The following is a 22,500-nucleotide window of genomic DNA, read 5'->3' on the forward strand; positions in this document are numbered from 1 at the left end:
TTAATTCAGTGTGGTCGAGGTTAGGTTATGTTAGGTTAGGTTAGGTTAGGGTTATATTAGTAAGTTGGCTGGATTAGTGTGGTGTGGTGAAGGTAATTCCCACGGCCAGCCTTTGATACCTGACTCGCCTCTACCTGTTCGGCAAATTGGCGGCGGTAGATTTGTTTTGCTCCAGAGAGCCAATTGTTTGGGTTTATTAATTAAAGGTGAAGAGATCTTGATGAAAAGTTGGGAATATAGTGTGTGTGTGTGTGTGTGTGTGTGTGTGTGTGTGTGTGTGTGTGTAATTTTTCGATTTGCTGTTTATTTCATCCTTCCGTGTATTTTTTTTTTTCTAAATTCTGAGTTCATTTTCCTTTTCTTCCACCTCCCTCTCTACCATCACCAACAACAACAACAACAACACAACAACACTACTTTCTCCTCCTCCTCCTCCTCCTCCTCCTCCTCCTCCTCTTCCTCTTCTTCTTCCTCTTCCATCAGTCCTCCTACATCGTATCTTTCACACAATCTCTCTGTCCTCATTTCTATCTACTTTCAATATTTATTTCACCTCGCTCATCTCTTTCTCCCGCTTCCCTCTTCCTTCACCCTCCACCCTCCCCCTTCCCTCCTTCCTCCTACTCCTCCTGCAGACACACCGCTTTGAATACGCATGAGACAACTGTGAGGCCGCCCATCACTCATCACTGGGAGAAAATAGTGAGCTTGCAAACAATGCTTTTAACACACGTATCTCCTCCCCTTCCATCACCACCACCACCACCACCACCGCCACCACCGCCACCGCCACCACCACCACCGGCACCACTACCACCACCACCACCACTACCGCCGCCGCCGCCGCCACCACCACCACCACCACCACCACCACCACCAAGTCCACAACCACGAGGAACTAAAGCTAAGGTGTTGAGAGAGAGAGAGAGAGAGAGAGAGAGAGAGAGAGAGAGAGAGAGAGAGAGAGAGAGAGAGAGAGAGATTCCGGAGGTGAATTTTAACGCCCTTCTTCATCTTCATTCTCTTCTATTTCTTATCCTTCTTCTTTTTCCTTTTCTTTCCTTCCTCTTTGGTTTCTCCTTCCTCCATTTTTTATTTCTTTTCTTCATTTCTTCTTCTTCTTCTTCTTCCTCTTGTCCATTTTTTGCCTGATTTTTACTTTCACCTCACAAAATTATATGAGAGAGAGAGAGAGAGAGAGAGAGAGAGAGAGAGAGAGAGAGAGAGAGAGAGAGAGAGAGAGAGAGAGCAAAAAAGCACAAACGAAGCATGATAAATAATTGGAGGAAGGAAAGAAAGAACAGGAAAAGGAAGGAAGGAAGTAAGGAAAGAAGGAAGGAAGGAAGGAAGAGGGGAGGAAAAATATGAAGCATTTTGAAATTGGAGAGAAACAGACTAGAGAGGAATGGAGGAAGGAGGAAATAAGAAATAATAGAGAAAATAAAAGGAGAAAAGAAAGAAAACTAAAAAGATATTGGAGAGAGAAGGAAGGAAGAAATGAAGGAAGAAGGAAGGTGAGAAAAGGAGAGACAAGCGAAGGAGATGAAACTGGCGTATATAGGAAGGACTTGAAGAGGGAGAGGAGGAGGAGGAGGAGGAGGAGGAGGAGGAGGAGGAGGAGGCGGTGAGGTATGATTTATTGTTTCATTATGAAGATACGATCGCGAAGGAGGAGGAAGAGAAGGAGGAGGAGGAGGAGGAGGAGGAGGAGGAGGAGGAGGAGGAGGAGGACAGGTGGAGAACGCACTCACTCCTCGCCGCCTATCAGATCGTTGAGGAAATAGAAATAGAGTGTGAGTGACGAGTGTGTGTGTGTGTGTGTGTGTGTGTGTGTGTGTGTGTGTGTAAGAAGTGTTGTATTTTGGTGTGAATATTCCAGTGGTAAAAGTTGTAGTACTGTTTCTCTCTCTCTCTCTCTCTCTCTCTCTCTCTCTCTCTCTCTCTCTCTCTCTCTCTCTCTCTCTCTCTCTCTCTCTCTCTCTCTCTCTCTCTGTTTCTCTTCCCCCCTTTTCTGAATTTTCGCCAAGTGTTATTTCCCGGGTTAAAAATTTGACCCACCCATCCACGCCGTGCAATAAATACTGCCTCCTGTTCACGCTTGTTCTCTCCCATAACTTTTATATACTCGCCCACCTACCTCGCCGCCCTTCCTCTCTCTCTCTCTTTCTCTCACCCTGCCTGCCTGCCTCACTCCCTCCCTCTCACCCTTCCTTTCCCTCTTCCTCTTCATCGTTTGCTCTTCTGTTCCTCATTCTACTCTTTCGTTCCTCTTTTTTCTCTCTTCTACTTTTCTACTCTGCCTCTTCCTTCTTTTCTTTTTCCCCCTCTCTTCCTCTTCCTCTTCTCCTTCTCGTCTTTGTTCCTCTTCATCGTTCCCTCTTAACTTAGTTGTTTCCTATTTCTTTTCCTTCCTGTTTTTCTCTTTCTACTCCTTTGTCTTTCTCTCTCTCTCCCTCTTCATCGCTTCCTTTTACCTTGTTTCCTTTTCAAACTCTTTTTCTCCTTTTCCTTCCACTCTCTTCTCTCTTCCTCTTTGTTATTGTTTATTTGTTGTCTTCTGTTTTTCTTTTCTCTTGTTCCTATTTTATCTCCCTTCTCATCGTTACTTACGTTTTTTTTATTTCTTTTCCTCTTTTCTTCTTTTTCCTAAGCCTTTCTCTCCTTATTTTTCCTCTTTATTGTTATTTCGTATTTGTTTCCCACTGTTTTATCTTAATTTTCCTCCTCTTTCCTCTTTTTCTCTCCAGTGTTTTCTCTTATATTACTTGTTCTTGCTCCTCTTCTATTTTTTTCTTACTATTCTTTCGATTTATCTTTTATTTTTTCCTTCCTCTTTTTTCTTCTTTCTTTTTTTCTTCGCTGCCTCTTCTGTTCTTGTTAGTTCTAGTTTTCTCTTTCTTCTGTTCATTTTCTTCCTCTTTCCTTTTTTCTGATAATTTTCTTATTTTTCTCCTATTTTACCTCTCCCTCACTTTATCATACTTTCATTTTCACAATCCTTTTTTTTTCTTTCCTTCCTCTTTTCCTTTCTCTTTTAACGTCCACCTCACCTTTTTCTTGTCCCCTTCTTCCCCTTTCCTCTTTCCCTTCCTCTTCTGCATCTCCCTTTTCCCCTGCCTCGTTACCTTCCCCTCTTCTCCCCTCCTTCTCACAGCCTCACCTCTCTTTCCTCCTCCTCTTCCTCTCCCTCCTCCTCCCGTTCACTTCGTCAGGTAAAGTGGAAACCTGTATGTTTGTCTATCTTATTTACCTGTCTCATGTTCTTTTTTTCTTTTTTTTTTTTTATGTATTTCTACCTGTCCTTAATTCCTCCTCCTTCCTCTTAATTTACCTATCTTACACTGTGTTTATTTCTCTTTTCCTCTTAATTTATTCATCTGTCATAGTCTCTGTACATTTTTCTGCCTTGTTCTTCTATTTTATCTATGTCATTTTGTCTACTGTAGTCTCGTCTTCCTCTATTTATCATTCTTTTATGTCTATTAATTTATCTGTTGACTCTAACTTCTTATTTCATGTCGGGTTTTATTTTTTTCATTGTATTTTATTTTATTTTATTTTGTTTATTTTATTTTATTTTTTTTACGACTAAGTGGTTGCATGTGTAATTATTTGCCTTCACTTTCTATAGATTTTTTGTTTATGATATTGTATAGTTATGTTGAATCTTTATTGTTTTGTATTCATTATTTTTTTGTCCAAGCTTTTGTAAGAACACATTTGAATTTCTTCGTGGTTTTATTTTGCGTGCGATTTTTTTTTCTGAATTCTCTGATTCTTTATGTATATTCCCTATTCGTTTAATCGTGGAAGGGCGAAAATTTAGTTGAAGGAGGAAAATTTAGACTCGTGTAGGTTCAATTAGTAAAAAGGGGAAGCAGAGGAGAATTCTTGAAAGGTGGAAACTGTTGGGCGAAAGAAATAGCTTTATATTTTACAACGGTAAGGGAGAAAAAGAACATCGATATTAGCATTGTGTTTATATTCATATCTGAGCCTTTTGGTAATATGATGTAGGGTTGCTCACAAGGGGTAACGTTACAGGGTCAATTTCACGTGTACCAGTCAAATAGGAAATTAATTGGTTTATATTGAGAGCTCAGCAAATACTTAGAACTGAGAATAGGACAAGTGAAGATGATTGTCTGAAAGTTTTTATTTATTTATTTTATTTTTTTTTCCTGGAAGAATTTATAGAATATGACATGACAAATATGACATGACATCTTCGGCCAAATGTACTTCTATACATGTAAATATATCACCGAATGCATGTGTCAGACCCGTGCAAACACACACACACACACACACACACACACACACACAATCGAAAAGTAGGAGGAGGGAGGCGGCAAGCAAGTAAGCATTTCTCACGCTCCTCCGTCTCCTCCTGATGTCGCTTCATATTCAATTTCCTCCCCGCGCACACTTCGCTCCGTAACCTCAAGAGTTTTCTGCAGTTTCCTTGGATCTGACTGCCAGGATCCCTCAAGATATACAACCTCTCTCCCCCGTAGTCGCAGCCAAACGCCCTTGAATTTTCCCTGCTGCCTTGCGTCTCTCTCTCTCTCTCTCTCTCTCTCTCTCTCTCTCTCTCTCTCTCTCTCTCTCTCTCTCGTTCACCCTCACCACCGTCTTCTCATTCATCGTCTCGTTCTTCCTCCCTGAGACCCTCTATTGCTCTCAAATCTCTTTCCAGCACTTCTCTCTCTCTCTGTCCCTCCTACTCGTGGCTTGCTACTAACTTACCCGAACTGACTTTATGCATCTAGAAGGGTTATACCTCCTCCTCTTCCTCCTCTTTCCTCCTCCTCCGAGCTATGTCTGTTCTGTACCTTTAGTTTCTGATAAGTAATTGTTTTAAGCTTCCAGTTGTGTTATGGAATGTGTGTGTGTGTGTGTGTGTGTGTGTGTGTGTGTGTCTCTCAAGCACCCTCCATTAGGGGACGAGGCCAGGTAATCCTCTAACAGTGCCACGCTTACCTGACAACGTGGCATTAGTGGCGGCGGGTGAGTGTGTGATGGGCGTAGCCGCGGCCAGCCACAGCGGGGAGCCTAATTGGGGCACGCAGTGATGCAGGGCCTTCTCTCACGACCACACACCCTCTCTCTCTCTCTCTCTCTCTCTCTCTCTCTCTCTCTCTCTCTCTCTCTCTCTCTCTCTCATATGAATATCTGCGTTATATTTTGATTGGCACAACGTGATCGCGTAAAAATATTACCGTTTTTTTTTAAGGGTAACTATTCTAAGAACCTTACAGGATTCTTCCCTTACACTCTCCCTCCCTCTCCCTCTCTTCCTCTCCCTCCCTTGCCTCGGCCTCCCCACATCTCTAATTATCCTTCACATGCCACTTACCTAAAAGCCACAGTTTTTGTTTTTATTTTGAGGCGCCGGGGCATTTGTCATAATTAGGGAGATGCTAATAGGCTCATTATCTCAGCCGTTGCATATTAGATAGGGCAATTTTTCGGGGAATATTCTTCAGGCGGGGAAGTGAAGTACTGGCGCGGCCCTCAGCGTGCCACTCTGACCCTCGCTGGTGCCTCAGGTGTGGTGAGAGTGCCGTTTTCTTCTCTTATTCTTCCTCCTCCTCTCGTCGTCGTCTTATTGTTGATTCTTCCTCCTCCTTCATCCTCCTATGGGCCATATGGAAGAGCAGGACTGGAGTGTTTCTTTTCTTCTTTTGTGTTCCTTTACTTTCCTTCCACTCCTTTTTCTTCTTTTCTTCTTTTTCTTCTTGATTATCTACCTAAAGCGCACCTTCCGATTCTGACGATGACTGTCGCGTTGTAAAAAACAAAAATTGGCATATGCTGACATCACTTGGGGCGAAAGGTTCTGACTTATCCTAACCTAATATAACCTAACCCAACCTAACCTAACTTTACCCCACCCAACCTAACCCAATGTAACAGAACCCAACATCCGGCATTCACCACTCCGCTAGTCACAGCAGAAGGCCGCGGCAGGGTCAGTACAGATCATGAGAGTTAACAGACTGAGGTAACACATTGTAAAGAAAGTTACGTTCGCCTGCCGCTCACCTGCCACCTTCAGGGACGACGCGGCTCTGCATTATCTGAGCCGGAGATTTCAATAATGCATCCACACCTGCAGCGTTAATTAAGGAACCGCGCGCACCTGGTCGGTAGGGGTGAGTGTACGGGTGATGAGCGCGAGTTAACCTGCCTTAAGACTTGACTGTGTGTGTGTAAGGAAAGCGTTGTTGTGTGTTGTTTTCACCTTGTTGTTGTTGTTCTTTAATGTTTACCTTAAAATAGTTCAGTTATTTTCTTTCTCCTCCTTTTTTCTTGTGTGATAAAAGGCAGAAAATTAATGAATAAGAAAATATAACCTACGAACACTACATTACCCCTCTAATGCATCACCACCACCACCACCACCACCACCACCAAAAAATAAAATAAAGCAAAAAAACAATGCCGCACTTAATTACCGCCATCAATAAGCACCTGATTTACGTCTCAATTAGGCATCCGTCTTCTTTTTCCTCGAATTAATTTAAATACTACCCTCTCCCCCTCCATCCCCCCCGTGATGCCCCGAGGCGCGGCTAATCGACGAGCTCTTGTCTCTCGCATCATCGGCCGCGTGAATGATGGAAGGTGACACGGTTCGAGCCCCCTTGCACTTCCTCATTCACTCATCCACTCTCCCCGCTAATCCCTCACCTTCCCCTCACGCCCACATCGCTCTCTCTCTCCCAGTCCCTCCCTCTCTTTCCCCTCTCCCTTCCCTCATTCTCTTCTGAACAATTTTCTTGATGTTCCTTTAATAATGAGTCGGTTATCGCAGCGAGAGGAATGGCGCCGCTGGGTTATGTACGGCGCGCCCTCTTGTGATCTGTGTTAATCGCGGCCGCCGAGCACAGCGCCGCTAAATGGCCATAAAGCAGGGCGGGAAGGCGGCCCTCCAAGCGTCCATACTTAGCGGCGGCGCGCGGCTGTGATGAGCCTTGAGCGACGAATGGCACAACGCAGTGACGTTAATGTGATGGTGTTTAGGTGGTGATGTGTTGATGTGTACGTGTGTGCGTGTGTGTGTGTGTGTGTGAGGGAGGTAATGCAAAGAAAACCTTGGTATTGATGGATGTGTCTATTAAGGAAGCGTTTGTCCTAATACACACACGCGAGTCATTTCTCTTGTTTCTCGGTACAGACAAAGCAAGATGCAACGACACTTAAACCCGTTCATCTCAGCGCCAAGGGAGTGGGGCAGGTCTGAGGAGAAGTAAATGGTAACTTGCATGAAAGAAGGCGTGGCTAATTCAATGGAAAAGATATCCTGTCCATAGCACCTAGTATAATTCCTCATAATAAGAAAGGAAATGTGTGTGTGTGTGTGTGTGTGTGTGTGTGTGTGTGTGTGTGTGTGTGTGTGTGTGTCCATCTACTTACAGAACCCACCAACCACACACCTGTCCGCATGCAAGCACACCTGTAATCAAGGACAAATTCTACCCAAACTTAGTAACCGAACCTTCCACTCGTCAGACCACCAGCGGGTTCATTTATTTCTTTATTGCCTCGTGCTTTCCTTCTCTGCTTCGCTTCCTGCTTCCCTCCCCGTGTCTTCCCTCCGCCCTCGTCCTTCTAGTGTGCTGCCTGCGTCACGCCAACACCCACATTCATATTTGATGGTTTTTATGCGTCCAACATGCAAGGCTGGCCTGCCATGCCGCTTTGTGCTCACGCAACACCCGCCGCCTTGCCTCCTCCTCCCCTTCCTCCTCCTCCTCCTCTTCCTCCTCCATTTGTTCCCCTTTAGAAGGAAGGGTGTGAGGCTAACAGGGAGGAGATACTAGTGAGGGATGTTGGGGAGGAGAGAGAGAGAGAGAGAGAGAGAGAGAGAGAGAGAGAGAGAGAGAGAGAGAGAGAGAGAGAGAGAGAGAGAGAGAGAGAGAGAGAGAGAGAGAGAGGGGGGGGAGGGAGGGGGAATTAGAATATAATAACGATGCATAGCGGTAAGCATATTGTGGTAAAGTATACAAATAAACAGTTAATGTTGCTTGCTTTTGTAAATGTACTAATTGCCTTGAGTCCGTGTGTGTGTGTGTGTGTGTGTGTGTGTGTGTGTGTGTGTGTGTGTGTGTGTGTGTGTGTGTGCGTGTGGATCGTGCTTGCTTGTATGTTTTCCACGTACATATGAAATTAAGAATTGCTAGAGAAAAGAAAAGTCGAGAAATAAAATAATCGTAATAGACGAGAAAAAAAAAACACGAATGGATGAGGGGAAAAAATAATGGTACAGATTAAAGAAAATGCATTGTCATCTTGTACGTGACGCTTTATCCTTGACACAGTGTTGCATCTCACCCTTGACCTCACTCACTCACTCACTCACTCACTCACTCACTCACATGACACTCCTCACTCACGACTTTGCACTACCTGGCTTATAATCACTCACTCATGACTTTTGCACTCCCTGGCTTACACTCATCACCACCACCATTAGCAGAAGCCATTACAATTCCTCTACAGGTCAAATTATGAAGTAAAATCTATCCAAAATTTCCTCTTAGACTCAGAGTACGAGATAAGACGCCCAAACCTTTAAGAATGCTGTTGGTGTTCATCTCATCTCTTCTCTTTAGTCTCGCTTTGCTGTGCTTTACTCATGCCCAGTCACTCAGCCTCTTGTTCCTTCTATCTGTTCTCTTACACATACAATCTTACCGTGCCTATCTCTATGTCAGCTCCATTTTGTATTATTTCTTTGGTGTACCTCTCATTACATCACTAAAGCGTCTCTCAACCCCTTCTAGCCTGCCAGCCACCTTCTTCCACAACCTGCTCCTGTCTCTCAATTTCTACAACCTCCTCACACACTTCATAACCCCATACGTTCTTTTCAACTCTTCAGGGATTCTTAACCTTCTCACAATCCTCCCTCACAAGCCTTTTCATCTCTCACAATTTCCCAACAAGCTTTCTTCACGCCCCACAATACCTCCAGAACGTCCCTTAACCATCCGCTTCCTTCTTCAATCTTCCAGGGGCCTCATGACACCTCCAGGATCCTCCACAACCTTCCAGGAGCCTCACAACCTTCCCCATAACCCTTCACTTTCTTCCTCAACCTTCCAACCTTCCCACAAACCTCCACAACCTTTCCCACAGCCCTCCTCTTCTTTCCTCAACCTTCTTCAGCCTTCCAACCTTCCCACAACCCACCACAACCCCACTAAACCCCCCACAACTCTCCACAACCTTGCCCACAACCTTCGACTTCGTTCCTCAGCCTTGCAGGGCGTCGCTACCTTCCCCACAGCTCGGCAGGCGTCAAGAGGAACCCTCCAGAGTATCTAATTTCCTTAATAGAGCGAAGACAGCGCCGAGACGCCATCCATCACGCCATCTTGACGGAGAGGTACTCGTGTGTAATTACTGCTTTCCTCGCCGCTACTTTAGAACACAGTAGAACAGCAATTACGCTTTCACTAACAGGAAATGTGTGCTCGACTCCGCGAATTATTGATGGGAATTGCCTGTCGTTTTGCACTGTTTCGTTGGGGTCAGGAGCTAGGAGGAGGAAGGAAAGGGGAGGAGGAGGAAGGGAAGGGCAGTGGAGGGGAGGGAAAAATGCATCCACGTACGTTCGCGTATAAATAAATGCAGAACAAGGTGCGCAATTTGGTACCAGAGTGAAGACGTGGCTTTGTTTTCATTTGTTTTCTTTTGTTTTCATTGCTTGTTGGTTTGGTAAGTAAGTGATTATTGTGGTGATCGTTATTGTATTATGAGTGGGCGTGGTCTCCTTTAGTTACGGGTTGTGGTGTTGATTTTCCTCGTCCTGTTTCACTTTTCCCTTTCCTTCTCCTATTTTTTTTTTTTTTTTTTTTTGCAGTTCTTCCTCACTCATAATACCAATTCCCATCTTTTTCCTTTCTTCCCCCATATCTAAACCCATACCTAACTCCCCTCACTCCATAACTAGCCCTATTCTTTTCCCCATTTTCTGAATCTAATCCCTTTTCTCTCTTTTCCCAGTACCTCATTTCACCCCTTTCCCCATTTTTCTGCATATAACCTGTAGACGTTCCCCTTTCCCATACATACTCCTTTTAAATTACTTTTTTCTTTTTGCTTTCTTAAACTCCATGTGTTCCCCTTTTTCCCATTTCTAATCCTAAATCTTTCTCTTTCCCATACTTAACTCCTTCTTCCCCTTTCCCTGCATCTAAATCCCATACATTACCCATCTTTCCCCACACCTAACCCTATACATTCCCCGTACCCCATATCTACCCTCCCATCCCCCTCCCATCGCGCACTGGTGCTCTGCCATCCCCCTGTCTCTCCTCTACCTCCCCTTGAGTCTCCCCATCCCTCGCCCCCTCCCCTACACCGTCTCTTCTCCCTATCCCTCACCCCCTACCCAACACCGCGCCTCCCTCCCCATCCCTCACCTACCTTCCTAACAGTCTCTCTCCTCCTCATCCCTCACCTCCATTCCTACCACCTCCCGTTCCCCCCTCTGACTCACAACCGTGCCACCAACTACTCTGCGACCAATTAAAACAACACCACTTCCCTGTCACACCACACAGCCACACCACGCCACGCCACACCACAGGGATGGTCACTCAGCCAAACTAGCCACATCACCGAGCCACGCCATATCTCTCCCTCCATCCACTCCTGGTTATACATCCACATCACGCAGCCACACTATACGAGTACAGGTCCACCATAAAGCTTCATTCACCACAGCCACGCGCATCAACTCCACACTGGTTTGTTTACTCCACTGTAACACGCAGCTGCTCCTCTTCCTCCTCCTCCTCCTCCTCCTCCTCCTCCTCCTCCTCCTCCTCCTCGCTAGCCACACCCTGCTGCTAACTCTTCATATTTTTGTATCACTTTGCACACTTCCCTTAACTCAGAACTGAATGTCTATTTCTATTTCCCGTTTCTTTTGACGTGAGTGACTTGAAGTGCGTGAAGAGAGGGACATTAATACGTATTGTGAATTAAGTTGGTCTCTTGATTAGATTGTGTTGCATTTTCTATTTTTTTTTTTTTTTTTTTTTGGTGGGGTAACATAGCGGTAACATCCTCAAATTCTTGTGCCTTTAATGGTCCACTTCCGCACGTAAATCAAATAGATATATAGTTTATTGACTGCGCGTGAATTAGCATATTTACAAGCGAAACTACAGTGAAATGATGACTCAATGTTCATATTTCATCGTATGTTGTCCAAATTTTATACGGTAGTGCAAGAATGGGACTTTTCTATTTACCTGCACGTCATCGTCACGTCTGTAGCCACGTCACGCCACACGCCACGCAGCGCCGTCACATCAGTGCAGCCTCCTCCCCGCCACATCACTGCACAACACAGACGCAAAAACATTACACAAATACAACAATAGTACAGTATAGATGTGCTGCAATACTCTCTCTCTCTCTCTCTCTCTCTCTCTCTCTCTCTCTCTCTCTCTCTCTCTCTCTCTCTCTCTCTCTCTCTCTCTCTCTCTCTCTCTCTCTCTCTCTCTCTCTCTCTCTCTCTCTCTCTCTGTCGTTGTTGTTTCGCTGTTCTCTCGGGGAGGAAGAGGGAAGGAGGGACAGACACAGAGAGAGGGAGAGAGGAAGAGGATGGATGGATGGATAGAGAGAGGGAGGGAGGGAAGGAGAAAGGGATGGAAGCAATGAAGCAGGGAGGGATAGGACACACACACACATACACACACACACACATACACACACACACACACACACACACACACAGCACCCTCTCTCTCCACTACCACCACCACCACCACCACAAGCATGTTTTTCACGAGCACCCGCGCCCAACTTTACCAACTGTGGGTTCGTCTGACGGATCCAATATGCAATAAATTCCTCTTCGTAATTTTTTCCCAATGTTCATCGGATTGGTATTTTCCGCTGGTTATTATTGCGTGTGCGTGCGTGCGTGCCTACGTGTCTGCCTCCGTGTGTGTGTGTGTGTGTGTGTGTGTGTGTGTGTGCAGTACGATTACTGTCGCATCGTCCGCTTTGGCTTTGATAAGGGGAGGTGAGGTTAATAATTTATGGAGATACGGATGCCTGTTGTATTTAAATGTAAATGACTGGTTGTAAATGAGAGAGAGAGAGAGAGAGAGAGAGAGAGAGAGAGAGAGAGAGAGAGAGAGAGAGAGAGAGAGAGAGAGAGAGAGTATTTATGACTGAGTTCTTGTATTGTATTATTATCAGAACGTTTTGGCCAAGAGGAAGAGGAGGAGGCGGAGGAGAAGGAGAGGAAGAAGAGTTTAGAGTCTATTGTGTTATCGTTTATGTTTGTGTGGAAAGTATCCAGGATTTTTTATAAGTAATGGAATGAAAGATCTCAAAAGGTAAGAGAAGTTTATTTACTTGAGTTAATAAAATAGTTATGAAGCTCTTGTTTGGTCATTTAAGTTGTCAGTCAGGGCAGGTTAGGTTAAGTTAGATTAGGTTAGATTAGCTTAGGTTAGGTTAGGTTAGGTTATGTTAGGTTAGGTTAGGTTAGGAGGTTAGGTTAGGTTAAGTCAGGTTATGTTGAGTTAGGTTAGGTTAGGTTAGGTTAGGTTATGTTGAGTTAAATTTAGTTCGAGGTTTGAAATAGCATGTTAAGTTTCTCCGCTTATCTCAAATTATATTCATAAATTTGTTAAAGGTTTTTCTTCCTCAATATTTGCCAACCATTACCAGAGATATAAAACGCAATCTTGGTCACGTCACACACACACACACACACACACACACACACACACACACACACACACACACACACACACACACACACACACACACACACACACACATATCACGTGACTGGTAACACTTACACATCCCCATCTTATAATTAATCCAAATCACATGGGACAAACTTTTTTCCTTTAATATCCCCACTTTTTTTCCCTTCTGAATCGCGGCGCACAGTAAGGTTCGGTCTTGGTTCGCTGTTTCGGTTCATTGACTAAGTTTCTCTCTCATCCAGTCAGTCGCGCTTCCCGCCCATAAATTTCTCCCTTGACCGCTGGAAAATGCAAAATCGGTCAGACTCATCTCGGCCTGAGCGTAATGGCGGGCCGTAGCCGAATAATGGCCGGAGCCGAGCTGGTTCTGTGTTTGTTTATCCTTTTTGTGTTCCGCATCAGCACCGCTTTCCTTCCTCCTGTTTGTTCTTGTACTTCATATTATGTTTGTTATTAGCTCTTTCATTTACTTCGTCTCTCTCTCTCTCTCTCTCTCTCTCTCTCTCTCTCTCTCTCTCTCTCTCTCTCTCTCTCTCTCTCTCTCTCTCTCTCTCTCTCTCTCTCTCTCTCTCTCTCTCTCTCTCTCTTACATATCTGGAAAAACGAAAAAAGGAGACACCACGATTTTCAGGCCAATCTTCATAAAGGCGAAAGAGAAACTGAGCGGAAGTTCGCGTAAATTAAATAGATGTTAACCTGATCCGTCATTTCACCACTGCAGAGACACGAGTGACCACCAAAGGGACAGGAACACACAGTACACCAGAAACCCTAATATTATATCCAGGCAGTGAGGAGGCAGCGAAGACTTGATCTGATGAAGGACTGACGCTGTGTGAACCTCCTCGTGTTGCCTGGTGGATGAAAACGCACTTCACTAAATACTTTGGCACTCTGGCACTGTGACCATCGCCCCTCATCGTCCCTCATCGCTCCCCATCGGTCTCCATCACCACGCCAGCAGGTTACACAGACGCCTGGCACCTCAACACGCTGTCAGGAGCAAAAAAGCAAGGTAGATACAACTTAATGGTTAAGAAATTGACGAGGACACGGCATGCTCGCCTCGACTGTCTGTCTGCGATTTTATCAGAAACCCGCGAACCGATGCCACCCGTTTTGTGCATGACACTCCCCGACAGGTATTGTCAGCTAGAGTTTTTTTTTTTTAGTTTTTCTTTTTTTATGGAATTTGTTTGATGGAAAAAATGCTGTATAGAAAAGTGAAGTAAGGCGTAAAGTTGAATTGTACGGTGGCTCTTCTTGTTCTTCATTGATTGATGTCTCTTTGTTCTTTCTTTCTCTCTCTCTCTCTCTCTCTCTCTCTCTCTCTCTCTCTCTCTCTCTCTCTCTCTCTCTCTCTCTCTCTCTCTCTCAAGTGGAAAAGATATATACGTTTGTTAGTATATATTTTTCTTTTTAAATTTTGTTTTGTCAATGCGAAAATATTTTAGAATATTTTGTTATTGGCATATTATTATTATTATTATTATTATTATTATTATTATTATTATTATCATTATTATTATTATTATTATTATTACTATTATTATTTCAGGTTATAAATTATTCAACCATTTCAACGTCACCACCACCGCCACCACCACCACCACCACCACCGCCAGTCATCTTCACCTCATCGCCACCTTCACAGCAACATTCTCCTCAAAAGACTCGCGGTTGTTGATTATTACTCTCTCGCGATCACTGTCAAGGCTAATCCTCCCCGTGCTTTATGACTCAGGCGGTGAAATACTAAGCTTTTATTTTTTTCTCCTTTTTTTTTTTGTCTGTTTTTATCCAGGGTGTTTTGATTTCCTTTATTGGTAAGGTGTGTTTGAGTTTCCTGTATTTTTGTTTTGCTTTCTCTCTCTCTCTCTCTCTCTCTCTCTCTCTCTCTCTCTCTCTCTCTCTCTCTCTCTCTCTCTCTCTCTCTCTCTCTCTCTCTCCACATACCCATCCACCAAATCCACACTCACAAGACGTCTCATTCCCCTCCCTGCCACTTCCCCTCCACCTTCTCTTCCACTACTTTTTCACCCCCACTCCCCCTCCCCAATCCTCCTCTCTCTTCCTCCCCCTCTTCCCCTCATCCCTCACCTCTGTGCCATCACGCCACGTACGTCAAAATCCATCGATCGTCACTTGTCTTATTCCAGGTTTGTCGCGTGTCAGAGTGAGTTACGCCCTCCTTCTTTCTCCTCCTCCTCCTCCTCCTCCTCCTCCTCCTCCTCCACCGTTACCCTGTCCGTCACACACTTCATTTACTTCTTCCTTCTTCCTTCCTTCCTTCATTTCCTTCCTTAATCATCATCCCACTCGTCACTGCACACACACACACACACACACACACACACACACACACACACACACACACACACTCGTCACATTACTGAAAGAGAGAGAGAGAGAGAGAGAGAGAGAGAGAGAGAGAGAGAGAGAGAGGGGGGGGGGAGCAATAGACACAAAACCTCCGTCTGTCTGTCCGTGTCCATGCAAGACGACACGAACGCTTATAAGAAAATCCATCATTCTCGCCAGCGTCACCTAATCCATAACATTTAACTTGAGTCTCGTGAAGGAGGAGGAGGAGGAGGAGGAGGAGGAGGAGGAGGAGGAAGAACGAGCTACTCTGTCACATTTCAAACTCCCTGTCCACTCTGTCACGCCCTGTCCGCGATATCACAGCGCTGGGTCAGACGGATGATGGTTTTATTTGTCTGAAGTGACAGCGCGTTTGCTCAAGCCGCGCCGCCGAGCCTGTCATAAAAGTCGGGGTCCGTCTGTCAGCAGCTGGTCCCGCCCCTTAATTAGAGGACCCACCAACGACGCTGTACATTTGCATACTTCACGCGATGGATCATGCTACTGCTACTAGGTACTGTGTGGGGGGTGGGGGGAGTGCTGGTTTCTCTCTCTCTCTCTCTCTCTCTCTCTCTCTCTCTCTCTCTCTCTCTCTCTCTCTCTCTCTCTCTCTCTCTCTCTCTCTCTCTCTCTCTCTGGCCGTTCTTGCATTTTATTCCTCATTCGTGTCGCTGTCTTCATTGTCCTCCTCTTCTATCTCTTCCTCCTCCTCCTCCTCCTCCTCCTCCTCCTCCTCCTCCTCCTCCTCCTCCTCCTCCTCCTCCTCCTCCTCCTCCCTTCCCCTCACGTGGTTCTCTTCCATCATCCACTACTTAGATACACACACACACACACACACACACCTTTCCCCCTCCCACCTCACCCCCCACCCATCCTCCCACTAGTGTCTCCTTTAAGTAAGCTCCTAAAGGACTCGGCTTCATTAAAAGGAATGAGAATATGCTTTTGGCGATTGATGTCCATTATTTCTCTAATGGAGGCTCCAGCTGGCTATTGTAAACACATAAAGTACGAGGAAATTGTACTGATTGGCAGCGCGTGTTGTGCCGGGCTGCTTGCGTGCCTGCGGGTGTGTGTGTGTGTGTGTGTGTGTGTGTGTGTGTGTGTGTGTTGGTAAAAAAACTTGTGTGTGTATTTGTGTGTATGTTGGTAAAAAGCCTCTCTCTCTCTCTCTCTCTCTCTCTCTCTCTCTCTCTCTCTCTCTCTCTCTCTCTCTCTCTCTCTCTCTCTCTCTCTCTCTCTCTCTCTGTTGCCTTTGTAAATACACGATTATACATTTTGATCTCTTTTTTTATATTTGTCCGTGTCTCTGTTTGTCTGTCAGAGAGAGAGAGAGAGAGAGAGAGAGAGAGAGAGAGAGAGAGAGAGAGAGAGAGAGAGAGAGAGAGAGAGAGAGCATAATAAAAAACTAGGACACTCACAGGAACATACAAAAAAAAAGGCTTGAAAATTTATTAATGTGAACAAAAAAAAAGACAGAGAGAGAGAGAGAGAGAGAGAGAGAGAGAGAGAGAGAGAGAGAGAGAGAGAGAGAGAGAGAGAGAGAGAGAGGAAAACTGACTCACATCTCTTCCTCCCTTTCAAAAGAGCAAAATGGGACGCCGCCAACTTTCCTGCCTGAATGCTTGTGATGGGGTGATGGGGGGTGACGGGAGGGCACCAGCTGGACGTCCTTACTCACCCCTTACTCACCCCCATCACAGTGTCACTCCATCCGCTTGCATTATCTAACCTTGTCTCTTCCTGTGTCTTTCATCTACATTTTTTTTTCATGTTACTTGTTTTTCATTCATTTACTTTGTTATTCATTTGCGTATTATCTATTATGCATTTTTTTTATTATTTTTTGTTTAGTTTTGATGTTATCTACCCTTCATCTTCCTTCTCTGTTATCTGTCTTTCATTTATTTATATTTTCACTTTTTCTATTTACTATTAACTATTTTTTTTTATCTATTATCTTTCGTCCGTTTATTTCATCCACTTTTGCTTTCTTCTCTGACTTTCCTCCACCACTTATCCGACTCTTAACTGTCTTTCATCATTTACTTTTTCTATGTTCTTTTTTTTCATCCATTTTCTTTTCTTTACCTCTTAACCTCCCCATTCATATATCGTATCCTCTTTTCAATTTCGTTTCCAGTCTTAGTTTCCTCCTTATCCCAACTAAAACTTATCCAATTCGCATCATTTTCATCCTTTCTCACTCCTCCACTTCGCTCATCCATCCCTCACCCGTCCCTTTTTCTTTTCCAGCCACCTCTCATCCACCCCTCATTCTCCCCTCATTCTCCCCTCTCCTATCCTTCATGTCATCACCCTTTGAGTTTTCTTTCTCATTCATTTTTCTCGTCCCCACTCCATTCTTTTTTCTCCTTTCTCTTCACCCTCTGTCGCCCGCTTAAATGCAACCCAGTGTTTTATTTATTTACCTACTTTTTGGGTGTGTTCTTACTTGGTGTTATTGTTCTCGTTTTTCGTCACTAATTTCAGTATTGCTTTTGTTTTTTTTTGTGTGTTTTTTCATTTTTTTCATTGTTCTTGTTTATCATATTGTTATTATGTTTCGTCGTTTTCTTCTATGTTATTGTTGTTGGTTGTACTTTTATCTCCTCCTCCTCCTCCTTCCTCTTCCTCCTCTTCTTCCTCTTTCTCCATGCTGCGTGATGTTCTCTTCCTTGTTGTCTGTTACCTCTTACTCATAGAATCTGGAGTGGTAGAATAATCACACAGACAGCTTTGTTTGGGCTAAAAGGGCTGTTGCTGTTTGTTCTTTTCTTTGTGTTCCTTTGCGTTCCTCCTCTTCCTCTTCATGGGCATCACCTGTTCCCGATTTTACCTGAGTATTTTGTTAAGTAGCTCGCCTGTATTTTGAAATTGTTTTGATGAATTTTTATTTATTTATTTTTTTTAATCAGGCACATTTTCTTATTTTCCTTTAATATATTTGTAATTGTTCCCTACAAAGAAGACATATGTAGCTGTACTTTGATAAGAATTCTTCCTTTTCACGCTTTCCTTGTATCTTTCTTTCTTCATTTTGTTTTCCTTTTTTTCATCAGGTGCACTTGATAGAATAATTTTTTTCATATTTTAAATTTTCTTCGTTCTTCTATATATTTTCCTTTCTTTTAGTCGTTTCTTTTATATATTTTTTTTTCTTTTCTTGTACTTTTCCATATTTTTCTATTGTCTGTTTTATTTTCTCTGCTGAGGTGAGGGCGGAGTGTCAGCGGGCGGGAGTCGCGTGCCTCGAGGGTCACCACCACACACACACTCACGCCACTTCTTTCCCTTTTCCCATTACCTTATTTCCTCCCTTTCCATGTCTCCTCCCCTCCCTTCCATTTCCGTCCCTCCCTTCTTTTCCCACGTTAAATCCCATACTTTTTATTTACTTTTTTCATCGTCTATCTCATTTCATTTTCATTTTCTTTACTCGTTGCTAGTCATTTCATCTTTTTTCATCATTTTATGCCCGTTCTTCTCATCTTTCCTCACTTGTCCCCTTTTACTTTCAACCCCTCTCTCTTTTAGATAATTTCTTTCGTTCTTTTATTTTTTTTATTCTGTCTCCCCTCATCAGTCCTCACTAATGTAACATTTTTGTCTCGTTTATTTCCCACGTCTGTGTCTTATCAACAAAACAGTGTGCTATACGAGACACAAGATACGAGTGCCTCTTTCTGTTCCTGATCCCGTGGTTTCGTTATTGGACTTGCCAGCCCTTGGAGGTAAGAGATTTATCATATCGAATCATTCTATCCTCACTTTTTATTCCCTTTCGTTCTATGAAAAAGAAATAATGAGTTCAAGTTTGAAAAATTTTGGTTCAAGAAAGACTTGGTAATCAGATTGTTAGTGGTGGGTCATTAGGGAGCTTTAAAAGATTAGACAAATTTATGGATAGGGATGATAGGTGGAAATAGGCAGGCATGTTTCATACAGGGGCTGTCACGTGTAGGCCTGATGGTTTCTTGCAGCTTCCATTGTTTTCTTGCGCTCTTTTGTTCCAGTCATGTGTTCCGAATCAAACAAACAGTTGGTAATTGCTTATTGGAAGATGTTCTTATTTCCTTTTCTGACCTTAAATGCCTTACCTTTTCTCACCTTTCATTGCGTACTACCTTGCTCAGCTCGTCTTTATTACACTCTATAAAGTTTTTTTTTTTTTACTGACTCTCTGAAATCTGATGAACCTTTCCTATTGTTCCATTCTTTAGCTCTTCTTTCATGCTTGTTTTACCTCCACGACTTTCAATTTCTTCTGTCCTCTTGTCCACTTGTCACGTTTCCCTCCATCATGTAGCCTTTGACGTTTAAAATATCAAGGAATTTGGGAGAGGACGTAGTAATTAGAAAAAATAAAGGCCATTTACTATAAAACTCTAAAAAAAACTCTAAAAACTCTAAAAAACTAAAACTCTAAAAAAAAAAAATATTGTAGCAGAATAAAAAAAAAGTAATAAGTTATTTCCTTCCACACACACCTTCCCCTTCTCCCTCCCTCCCTCCACATCCACTTTCCCTCCACCTCCCTAACCACCCTTCCATCTACTAACTTCCCTCCACGTCCTCACCTCCAGCACCCTCCTACCCCCCAGACAATCCCTCCAGCTGTGACCCTCTTCCCCTTCCCCCTCCCCTTCTGTTCCCCACGCGCACCACACTCCCCTCTCACACCTGACACGCCCTCTCTCACCTGTCCGCGGTGTGGAGTCCGTAATTAGTGTCGTGATCGAGGCACCCACCTGTCACTCCACTTGGCACTCTGAGGTGGCATGTACCGGGTCGTGCCTTCCAGTGCCACCGTGAAATGTGACGCAGGGAACCCTCGCACGTGTCTCGCGAATTAAAAGTTCTGGGCGTTGCTTTTATGTCTCGTTTTTTGTCGTTTTCTTGCCTCGTGTGGGTGTGGATACGTTGCCTGGTGGATTGGGTATTGGAGTGTGGATAAGTGTGGATGTTATGTGGATAGCAAAGGAGAAAACGATAATTTTTTGATGGTAGAACAAAATTTTCGTTACTTCTAATAGTTTATTAAATTACAGCGGTACTTATGAGTGGTAATTGAGTGGACGTGTGTGTGTGTGTATGTGTGTGTGTGTGTGTGTGTGTAGGTTAGGATAATGAATTGTGTATGTATGTAGATGGATGGGTGGTCTGTGTGTTTGGGGGTAGGTTTGGAAAAATAGACTGTGTGTGTGTGTGTGTGTGTGTGTGTGTGTGTGTGTGTGTGTGTGTGGCCAGGTGTAGACAGATGTGGACAGTTGTGGGTGTGGAGGCCCGCCGCCGTAGCCACACTGTCTAATAAGAGGGGACAGCCTGGCCTGCCTTGCGTGTAGCACGACACTCCCCCCTCCTCCTCTCCCTTCCCTCCCTCCTTTTCTTCCCTCCCTCCATCCTTCCCTCCACTTCCCTCCTCTCTTTCCTTCCTCACTTATTTTATTCCTTGTTAATATTTTTTTCCTCCAAATTTGCTTTCCTCCTTTCCCCCACCTCCATTTCCCTCTTCCCCTTCCACCCTCACTTCTTTCTTTCTACCTCCTGAATATTGGTTGTTCCCTCAAACCCTCCCTTCCTTCCTTCCTTCTTTCCTTCCTTCCCTCTCCCACGTCCCTCCTCCCTTTTCTCCCTCACTTCCTTCTTCCTTTTTCCATCTTCCTTTTCCCTCCAAACTCGCTTTTCTCTTTACCTCCTCCTCCACTTTTTCCGTCTCTCCACTCCTTCCCCTTGCTTTCTCTCCCTTCTTCATATCCATCTTTTCTCCCCCTCGTTCTCTTCCTTGATTAACTTCGACGTTTGATCAAAATTATCTAGTTCATATATTCATTTTTTTTTTTCAAGCTTTGATATCATTGTTTGTTTGTTTGTTTGTTTAGCTCTACGATTCCACTTCAGTCTTATTTCTCTCTCTCTCTCTCTCTCTCTCTCTCTCTCTCTCTCTCTCTCTCTCTCTCTCTCTCTCTCTCTCTCTCTCTCTCTCCCCCTCCCCTCCGCTCCTTCCCTCCCTCCGCTCCCTCTCTCTCTCTCTCTCTCTCTCTCTCTCTCTCTCTCTCTCTCTCTCTCTCTCTCTCTCTCTCTCTCTGGGAAGGGGAGAGCATGTACCTTGGATTACGACCTTAGTGTCTAATTTCCATAATAATAACCCACATGCGCGTCTTGGGACAGAAAAGTGTGTAGTGAGAGAGAGAGAGAGAGAGAGAGAGAGAGAGAGAGAGAGAGAGAGAGAGAGAGAGAGAGAGAGAGAGAGACAAATAGGACTGATGTAGGATCGTAGTTAAAAAGAAAAAATATAAATCAAGCAATATGAATGTTTAAAAAAAATGTCTGACTACATGAACGAGATCACTTTTACATACAGACGTACAGACAGACACAATTATTCTTAAGTACACAATTATAACTTTTCTTTAATACGATCAGAAAACTGTTTACACCTGCAGTGACAACAGAAGACATACAACAGGGAGGGCGACAGACGAACACCGACAAATGAACGGAGACACAAAATGCTCGTTCATCCAAGAGAGAGAGAGAGAGAGAGAGAGAGAGAGAGAGAGAGAGAGAGAGAGAGAGAGAAAAAATATATATCGATTCCCCACAAATAAGGAAGAGAATAAGAAAAATCTACACTTGCTGTAAATATAAACAAGGAAAGAAAATTATTATAACACTATAGGAATATTAATAAAAAAAAAATTTGTCCCTTTACAAATAACGTGATAAAAGATTATGAAAGAAGGGAATTTGCAGTGACACCAACTGAAGATAAGGACAGGATTGTGTGACGGTGAAGTAGACGGCAAAATGTGACGCGTAGTGTGACAGTGAAATACGACGGTGAAGTGTGACAGATTAGTGTAACAGTAAAATGTGACGGTAAGATATAACAGTGAAATCTGACATTAAACTATAGAGACGAAGTATAACAATAAGATGTGATGGTGAAATGTAACAACAAGGCTTGACAATAAAGTAACGATTTATTTCAACGGTAAAGTCAAGCGGTAGAGAGGCGCAACAGTGTGATCGTAAAGTGTGACTCAGAAGACAAGGTGGATGTGGTGACGTTGACCCCGCGCAGGCCAGCGATCTGTGCGGACCAGGGACGTGAAATTGCTCTCATAATTTGGGTCATAAAAGATTGACTGGAGGCGTTTCTTTGTGTGTATGTGTGTGCGTGTGTGTGTGTCAGGGTGAGTACATAGCGCAGTCCACCCCCATTCTCTCTCTCTCTCTCTCTCTCTCTCTCTCTCTCTCTCTCTCTCTCTCTCTCTCTCCTCTCCTCTCTCTCTCTCTCTCCTCCTCTCTCTCTCTCTCTCTCTCTCTCTCATGCACACTGGTATACATGGATCTGAGAATACTAGATTTGTGTGCA

General features: G+C 44.0%; 1 protein-coding gene across 2 annotated transcripts in view; it reads left to right on the top strand.

Annotated features, from left to right (window-relative positions):
- Positions 1–22,500, top strand: part of LOC135111565 (homeobox protein Meis1-like) — a 618,646-nt gene that overhangs the window by 478,519 nt on the left and 117,627 nt on the right. For both annotated transcript variants that reach the window (XM_064024994.1, XM_064024995.1), the window contains exon 18: positions 13,477–13,770. The gene's annotated coding sequence lies outside the window, so the exon portion shown is untranslated. The remainder of the gene's footprint in view (positions 1–13,476; positions 13,771–22,500) is intronic.

Source organism: Scylla paramamosain, chromosome 22 (assembly GCF_035594125.1).
Source record: "Scylla paramamosain isolate STU-SP2022 chromosome 22, ASM3559412v1, whole genome shotgun sequence".
Lineage (NCBI taxonomy): Eukaryota > Metazoa > Arthropoda > Malacostraca > Decapoda > Portunidae > Scylla > Scylla paramamosain.